At 46.7% G+C, this 9363-nt stretch overlaps 1 long non-coding RNA gene across 1 annotated transcript; it reads left to right on the plus strand.

Moving 5' to 3' along the window:
- The first annotated feature begins 1 nt into the window (after nt 1).
- Nucleotides 2–6590, plus strand: LOC134508306 (uncharacterized). The gene is made up of 3 exons (XR_010069034.1): nt 2–164; nt 2725–2943; nt 5255–6590. It is a non-coding gene; the product is annotated as an uncharacterized LOC134508306 (long non-coding RNA).
- The last annotated feature ends 2773 nt before the right edge of the window (nt 6591–9363 follow it).

Raw genomic sequence — 9363 nt, forward strand, 5'->3', positions numbered from 1 at the left:
GCGCGGAAGCCGACCTCCCCCCGGCCAGGGCGCATGCGCCAGGCGCAGGCGCCCTCAGCGGAGGGGTCGGGAAGGGCCGTGTCGACGCCCGCCGTTTGCAGCCATCCGAGTTGGGCTATGTCTGCTGCGGTCCCTGCGTTTATTGTCCCTGCCTTGGGTGTCTGGTGGGTAAAGAAGCGTTGTGGTTTTGGGCGGTGTTGTGTCGTAGAGGACCGTGTTCCCCCCATTTTGTGAGGTGTGGCTGGTGGTACGTGGCGCTGTGGGCCTGGCAGCGTTGCACTTGAGGCGTTGCAGAGGCGTCAAGGGAAACTGGGCATTAGAAGTTGTCATAGAATCATAGAATGGTTCGGGTTGGAAGGGACATTAAAGGTCATCTAGTTCCAACCCCCCCTGCCATGGGCAGGGACACTTCCCACTAGATTGGGTTGTCCAAAGCCCCGTACAACCTGGTTTTGTACACCTCCAGGGATGGGGCATCCACAGCTTCTCTGGGCAACCTGTTGCAGTGCCTCACCACCTGCAGAGTAAAGAATTTCTTCCCAGTATCTCATCTAAACGTATCCTCTTTCAGTTTAAAACCATTACCCTTTGCTCACTCACCGCACTCCCTGATAGAGAGTCCCTCCCCATCGTTCCTGTAGACCCTTTTTATGTACTGAAAGGCCACTGTAAGGTCTTTCTGGAGCCTTTTCCAGGCTGAACAACCCCAACTCTCTCAATCTGTCTTCATAGGAGAAATGCTCCATCCCTCTGATCATCTTCGTGGCCCTTATCTAGACCTGCTCAAGCAGGTCCATGTCCTTCCTGTGCTGAGGGCTCCAGAGCTGGACACAGTACTCCAGGTGGGGTATCACCAGAGCAGAGTAGAGGGGCAGAATCACTTCCCTCAACTTGCCGGCCATACTTCTTTTGATGCAGACCAGGATGCAGTTGGCTTTCTGGGCTGTGAGCACATACGGCCAGCTCAAGTGGAGCTTCTCATCAACCAACACTCCCAAGTCCTTCTTTGACTTGCTTTCCCAACCCGCACATGAGTTTTCTCCTTTACTTTTACTGTTCTTTAAAGGAAGTGTGTCTGTCCTTATCTTGTACATGATATATTCAGCCTGCTTGTGGTAGTTTCATATATGGTGCTGCAGAGTGAGGTTCTGCCAGGGCTCAGCAGGTTTAAGAGTTTCTGGTGCCCTGAAAATGGGGCTGCATCCTACCACCCAGTATCAGAACTATACTGCAGCAGTTCTCACTAGTAAAATGGTATATACCAGTAACTCTCATTTTTAAAGGACACTGCTGGCAGGAATCAGATAGACCAGTTAGCAGGAATTGGCTGCACTGTATTATGTCACCCCTTTCCATCTGACAAAGATCGGGCTGATATATAGAGCCTTGCAACTTGTTTCCATTAGGAAAGGTGAGTTGTAGAATTGTGGGTTTTTTTACAGCAAGCCTGTATATTTTGCATTATTTTGTATTATTAAGTGTAAAGCCTTATTGTCCTGACCACTGTCAGGATCAAGCAGCAGGAGAGGATTTCCCTGCTAATGTCTCCAAGCCTGTAAGCGCTTCCACCAAAAATACATTCTGTCTTTTAATTTTTCTCAGGACCATTGCTTCACATCCTTCACTGGGTATCTCTTCTTTTCTTCCTTGCAATTGAGCAATTTGCTCTGGTCCTAGTTTTCTAGGTGTATTTCTAATTACACAGATTGTTGGGATCAGATTTTTTGTTTAAGACATACCAACTGAAATGAAGTCGACCCCCAGCAGCCTGGTGATTTGGTGGATGAACCAGAACCTTGGCACATGTGCCTTGTGAGTTCCCTGAGCACTTTCTTTGCTTTGAATAGCCAGTTCTTAGTGCTCCCACCTGTGGCATCCCTCCCTTGATGCCCCCGCTTTTTGTGCAAGGCATCAACATCACCATGCTTCTATCTAAGCCTGATCTTGCTTGCAAAGCCATTATATGGCTATTCATGCATGCATGCACTAGGTCACTCAGGATTCTTCTGGTAACACTCACGAAGCTGGGAAGTCCTCCACATGGGTGGGTTTTGATATTTATCCTCAGTGAAGTGCCTGACACCCATCTGGTTTCACCCCACCTCCAGTGTACTAGTAGGGTCTCTGCACAGGGATCGCTTCACTCACAGGTAAAGTGGAGCAACGTCCTGAATAACACATGATGTGTTACGGAGGTGCTACAGAAGAGCACAGGGGACTAAAATGTCCAGTTGAAACTAATGGGAAAATTGAGGCAGAAGATTGGACATGCCCATATTGTGAGTTAGCAGCTTTTTTCTAGCCATGTATCAAACTGGTTTTGGGACATCCCAACACATGATTTTGGTCCTTAGTTCAGCACTGAGGCAGGACAAATCAGAAATCAACTGATGTGAAGTGAGGTGGAGTGGGGGAGGAATGGCATAGGGAAAGGGATACAGATCAAGTGGCTCCGAGAGAGGAGATTGGGGAGGTGAGAACAAGGGGGACTGTAACTAGTGGCCTTGCCTATTTCAAGTCTGCTTCTGCTAGCGTCATGTGTTGCACGAGTCTCAGCAATGGCCAGATGCGTGTTGGATTTCTTTGAAGTAACAAGCTTGGGTAGACTTTAACTGGGAAGAGATGGAGGGATGGGAGCACAGAGGAGTATGGCTGCTAGCAAATTAAAATTTCATAATTTCACTGGTCAGAAATCAAAGATTTTTTTTTTTTTTTAATTTTCAGATTTGCAAATTGTTCCCAGTGCACGTGGGGGCCTCTTCATGGGAAGCATAAGCTGGTCAGGAGAAATGCCGGCTCTCCTATTTCAGCCACCTTGTGAAGATCCCTTAAAAGTTTAATCCACAGATCCCGCCTCCTGTGCAAAAGCCCTCAGTTCACAGCCTGAAGTTCCCTGAAGCCCATGGATCAACCAGAAGATGTCGATAAACGTCGGGAACATTTGTAAGCAGGAGGTGTGGTGGGAGTGGGGGAAGATATTTAGTTACGTGCCGTGTGCACTGTGTCCGGGAGATGGAGATGTTGGCAAACAGCACAGGGGGAGGACTGCACGCCAGAGGCAGGGGTGGGTGGATGGCCCTGGAGCCGAGCAGGGAGACCAAGCGCTGTGGGAGCGGGCAGAGGGTAATGGTCAGCCCGATGGGTCAGAGCCATGCAGAAGGGAAAAGAGAAAAAGGCTAGAGAGGAGGAAAAGGGGAGAGCTTTCTGGGACAGAAATTTGAAGAAACGCAAAAAATAGAAGTGTGAGTTAAATGACCGCATTGCAAAGACCAAGGGGATGCAGGCATGGATCCTCAATACTTTTTAAGGATGGGAATATGTGGCATGCTGGGACAGGCTGCTGACCATCAGTGGCTTGCCTGCGACTCCTGGGTGGTGACAGCGCACACAAGCCTTATGTTGTCCCAGACGCCAGCCTTTGATTTAAGAGTTGTCCCCTGCCGAGCACCTCCTCAGCGCGTGTCTCGAGCACCCGTGCCTGGTGGCATCCTCGTGGCAGCTGATGGTGCTGAGTGTCCTGGGCTGGAGTGGTGGCAGGGCTCCCCTGCCCTGGCTGTGGCACTCTGGCAGGACGCTTGTCTCGGAGGAGCCCTCCAGGAGGACACATATCCTGCCACATCGGTGGTCTTGCCTCACCTGTACATACAGAAGCATACCTATACCTCGGACATCAGCTTGTGTGCCTGTGGATCTGTCTGTGGTATTGATATACTGGAAATCCACCCCTGGCTTGTCAGCCTAGTGCAGTGGTGTTCAGTTTGGCCAAGATATGTCTTGGTGTCAGCATGCAAAATCTATTATGTGTGAAAACACATTGTGTCTCCACTGGTTGTGAAAATAACACATTACCAGACACTGCCAGGGTTGGTGAGAAGGCTTTTAAAAGTGGATGTTCATATATTCAAGCGGAGCACCACTGCACACATAGATGGCTACTGTCCTGCTGTGAAGACAGGGGCTGGGTAACAAACAAACAAAATTGCAGAAGGAAAAACACCTGGTGAAACTGGTTAGGATTGTTCAAGGGAATGGTGAAAATAAATGACTGTTAACTAGAGCAAAGTTGGAGTCTGCAGAGACAGCTGAAGGAGAGAGAAACTAAAGTCTCAGAAAGAATAGACCCAAACCCAGAGACTTTATGACTGAAAAGAGAAGCCATACGCAGGAGGATATGGGGTTCTTGAACAGGGATTGAAAGGGCTCTTATTTAAACCCCGCAAAACCTGCAGAAATGGTGAGAAAATCAAGACATAAATTTGTGTATAAGCATTTATTGTTTCTTTCAGTTCTAACTGTATATTAAGCTAGTTAATTTTTTTATTTTTTGAGGAGCCTTGCAAAGCCTGTGTTCCTATTTGCTTAAATATTGCATGCTCCTGAAGACATGAGCTGTGAAATCAGGGTATCTAAAAGCTTAGAGCTGTGGGGAAAAAGTGTAGTTGGAGTGTTAGCAGTGGTCCTAGGGTATCTGTGTTACTCCTCAATGAAAATGTGACGAGGTAGGGAGAACACATGCCTAAGACGTGTCCCTGTGAAACAGTAAACCCGCTTATTGCTGCAACCTTGTGAGACCAAGGGAGACATAGAAGAGAAAGGCTGGGAGAAATTTGTGAGGAAATTTTTTTTAATTTCTTCCAGTAAATGAGATCTTGGTGCAATTGAAGCAAAAAAGGACCTGTGCTGCTTTCTAAGTGACATGCCTCTTTTTGCTGTTTCAAGATTAAACTTAACTATGGTAGATTAAAATAAAAAATATCCCCCGCCCCAAAAGAAAAAGTAAATAAATTTGTGCTCAATCAAGAGTTGCGGAGTCACTTCAAGTTTGGACTTTTGGTCTGTCAAGAAAGATCAAGCATTTTCTTCCTGGGTGGAAGGAAACAATATGTGTGGGTGCCACCGAATGCAGGAGTTGGGCTTTGGACTTGGGTCTGCGGGGAAGCACACTCGGGGACGGTGGCAAACGTCCTCGTGGGGGAGCTCTGGCAGAGCCATGCTGCCGATGAGCATTTATTCCAAGTTGTGCTTTCATTAAGAGTTTTGTTTAGAAAATATCTTAATAGCTTTGTATTTATTGAGTAATGGTGACACAGATATCTCTTCCAGGAAAAGCTCACTGGGATTAACTAAATAATTGGAATGGCAGAAAATGTCTTCCTGATTCGGCATGAGAGTACAGTGACTTTGCTAAGACTTGCCTTCTGCATTTCTTCCTTCTGATTCTAATGCAAGCCGTCCTCTTTCATTTTTCATCTAGTGAAGAACAGCTGAGCAGAGAGTGGCATTACTGGGAAGTGTGGAGACATCAGAGGTCCACGGATTTCAGTTCAGTCATGATACTAAACTGACCCACAGCCGTTTGCAGAAAATTTCAGGATTGGTGTCTGAGGAAGCGAGGAAAGGAGGGCAGCTATCTCTGAAATAACATCGTGACTTGGATTGCTGTGAATCTCCGTCTCTTCTTGTGCTGCTTTTGTATATCCATGTATATCACTATGTAAACTAGTGAAATTACAGTGACAGAAGAGAATACAGCAAAAAAAAAGCGCCCGTGTTGTAGTAGTTCAGAGAAAATAAATGACATAGCAAGAAAGACTTATTGTGACTTAAAAATGACTTTTTCCTCTTATAAAGCTGCAATATTAGCTACGTAGCGTGAGAAGGGAAAAAAGGGCTGATAGAAAATCAGAAAAGCATCTGAAAATCAGGGTCACTTTAGAGGCTTTCGTGATTTCCCGTAATGTGACATAAAACATCTGTTGTGTTTTTGCTGGGAAATTTGTAGCTGAGGTCAATGTAGCAGAAAATAAAAAGTTGAGAAAACATACACAGGGTGGCTGTGCGGGAATGAGAGTTGTGTTCCTTATCGAACTGGTCACAGAGGATGGTGCCCGTTCAAATTTACATAAAACAATCGCTAAAGCATCTATTAGACTGTATTCTAACATGTGTCTTGCTTTCTGTCAGTTTAATTTTGCATTATCAGAAAGCTTTTGTTTGGATATAAGCAGCTTTTGTTACTTGGACTCGTTAACACAGGTCTCTGGCAATGGTTTTCCTTCCTCTCCCTGCTGCGGGCTGTCGGCACCAAGCAGTGGTGCTGGCTGTGGCCCCGATGCCGTCGTCCCGGTGCGGTTTTGGCTCTGCTGGTGCTCGGCACAGATGGGGCCGGTGGTGGGTATCTGGCCGGCTCCGTCAGCTCCGGTCTGGAGGGCAATCAGCCTCCACCACCTTGCTCGGGTGCTGAGAGCTACTCTGCAGTCTGACGTGGGTTTTCCCCAAGAAAAGCAAGAAACCCCAGAGATTGGTCATCCTTTCCTTGTTGCCCCTTCAGAGTTTGTCCCTTTGGTGGCGGCAATGCATGCAGAGAGCTGAGCATCTCCCAGGGTCGTGCGTGTGGTTTGCTAAAAAGATTAGCGGAGGGAACACATACAGTGAGGGCCAGTGAAGTGATGTGGTTTCGTAGGGAGCTGCATCATAAAATCATAGAGAATGGTTCGGGTTAGGACCTTAAAGATCATCTAGTTCTAACCCCCCTGCCATGGTCAGGGACACCTCCCAACCTCGGTCCTAAGCCAGTGGTTTAACCACAGGGACAATTCCTCATTCATTATGACTTACATAACAATCAAGCTGAAATAAATACTTGAAATTGTCTCAGAGAATTTTTTTGTGACTTTTAATTAGGTACTGTGAGTAGAGCACCTGAACCATTAGAAATGATTCACTGCGTTCCTTCCTAAGGATGTAAATTAACACATGTTCTGTTTTGCTGACAGAGTGAATTCTGCATTAGGAAACTCACGAAGCCTGGCTAGTGTGAGTAGAGACAAATCCATGATGCTAACTTTCCATCCGAAAACAGCAGCTTCAGTTAGTTCTCTTATTTTGCCTTGTCTTCCCTCCACTGTGACAGGCCTGAATAACAAGTAACACATGCTGCTGAGAAGCTGAACCACACAAATCTCAATGCTTCAACAGCATTTTGCCTCAAATTTCCCCCCTCCCCCGCATGGCAGCAATTACGGAGTCACAACCATGTGAACATTAGCAATAAAAACATTGTCCTCTTCAACCTCCTGGATGATATGGAGATAAAAACATTAGTGGTTGGTCTACACCAGCCCACCTACGTTTTCTAGCACAAGTAGAAAATTGAAGAGAACTGGTAATGCAGACGAGGAGGTGATGGAGACATGGTGAATTCAAGGTCTAAGCCCTCTGACCTCCTCACTGCCCTCCTGCCTCCCCCCAGCTACTGCCCAGGGGCTTAAAAAACAAGCCCCTGGCCATGTGTTAAAAAAAAAATAAATTATAATGTGCTGTAAAAACCGTATATATGGGCTATGTTTTGGTAGACTGTGCCTTGCTGTATCTGTCTTTGTGCCAGTGTAAGCTGTGTACGGCCCATGAGTAAGCGCTTAGACCTCAGACTCCTGGCTGTGGAGGACTGTAGATGTATGGGCTTGACACGACGTGGATGGTGGGCAAGCCCAGCCTTGGGAACACGCCTGGCCCGATGCGTAACTCGTAGTACAGGTGTATTCAGAAAGCTCTCCGTGCTGACAGAGATAAATGGAAGCTGTAGGAAAGTGATGGAAAGCAGAGTTCAGACTACTCTCTGTGGGTGATATTCCTCTTCATGTTTTATTTCCAGTTATTTTAAAATTAACCCATAAATTGAAGGCAGAATTCACATTACACATTTATCTCCTCTTCTGCAGGCCCCTGGGGGACAGACGGTCTACTTTATCAGTATGCAGAGCGGAGGGTTTCTGACCATTGTTGAGCTCTTGGGTGTATGTGTATGTACTGCTTGAATGGGCTGGTGTTTTCTTTTACGTTGTCCTGGGATATATCATGCTTTTTTCCCATACTGTAACTTGCTAACGTCCATACTGGTATTCCTCAGGTCTTGTTTTGACAAGATGTACAGTAGGGCCCAGTCCCTGGAGAACCAAGACTTATGCTGAGGATACATTTTTGCCCGTATTGGCACATAGGGTTGAATAAAAGACTTTCTCTGCATTTAAAAAACATCGTAATGAAAGCAGGTAAGGTGAGGAGAAGAGAAAAATAAAAAAGGCACTGTGAATAAAGGAACATTTTTCTTGCCAAAACCATAGCTATTAATGATATGTAGGTTGTCTAGAATGACTTTCTAACCTCTGAATCATTAATTAAGCCTGAATGAAAATTTTCCTGCTATTGAGGCATTTAGGATGGTCCTAATCTATGTGGATTCTGTATTGTGTGGTAGTTTGGTCAAACACACTGAAGACTTCTTCCTTTGTGGGACACCAATTTAGGTCTCTCTCCTCCACGTGGCTGCATATTTTCACAAAACTGGGAACTGAGTGTGTCTAGGACCTCTACCTTAGTCAGTAGCTAAGGCTGGCCAACAATAAAAACGTCTTAGGAGGAGATGACGCAAAGCCAACGAAATTACCTGTAGGCGATGCTTAGGAAAGCAGGCTGGTAGAAAAGCACACATCCAGCAGCAGTGAACCTAGCTAGAAAATTAAGTGTTGAATACACCTGGGCACCGGACTGAAGTTGTGAAATAGTTTGACTGGCTTCTGGCACACATGGCTGTGGACAGTTGGGTTCCCTTGGGCCGTCTTGGGGTATGGATTTGGTTGTTGCCCCAAGGAAGCTCATCAGCGTGACTGCTCACAGCTTCTTTACCCCGTGAGATTGTGTGGGTTGGAGGCAGGGTGCAATGGAGGGTGGCTGGCTGGCTTAAGGAGGGAGGTGTGTGGAGTTGCTGCGGGCCAAATGAGGCAGCTTGTCCTGTTGGTGTGGAAGGAAGGGAACCTCAGCGGTAAGTCTTTGTTGGAGAAGCAATGGAAATGGAAACCAAAGGAAGAAATGCAGCAGGGGGAGGATTGCAAGGAAAGGAGCAGTTGAATTAAGATGGAGGTGCTCTGATGAATTACTTCTTGCTTCTTTTTCTTTCATAATCTGGTCCTACCTACAGCTCTGAGCTCATGTTTTTGTACTTCCCAGCTTGCTCCATCTGCTCACACTTGCTCTTTGGCAAGGCTGAGTGTTTTCATGGCTGGGTGACAGAGTACCAGGCTCTTTGGCACAGCTGGTGGCCAGAATCAAGGCTTGTATCGCATTCTGGTTTGCCAGGCTGTGCTTCCTCTCACTGCAAACCCTTTTGGCTTTTGCCACCTAGGCTTGTTCTTTCCTGATGGAGTGTAGCCTCCCTCCACCAGGCCAATGGTGCAGCACTACCCTCCCAGCAGTGAGAATTAGCCCTTGTAAGCGGTGCTGCCTCCCTCTCAAATGGACCAGGAGGAGCCTATGGTGCAAAGGCTACAAACATGTCCTTCCTTACCTGGCAATTGAAAATCCTCT

Source organism: Chroicocephalus ridibundus, chromosome Z (assembly GCF_963924245.1).
Source record: "Chroicocephalus ridibundus chromosome Z, bChrRid1.1, whole genome shotgun sequence".
NCBI lineage: Eukaryota > Metazoa > Chordata > Aves > Charadriiformes > Laridae > Chroicocephalus > Chroicocephalus ridibundus.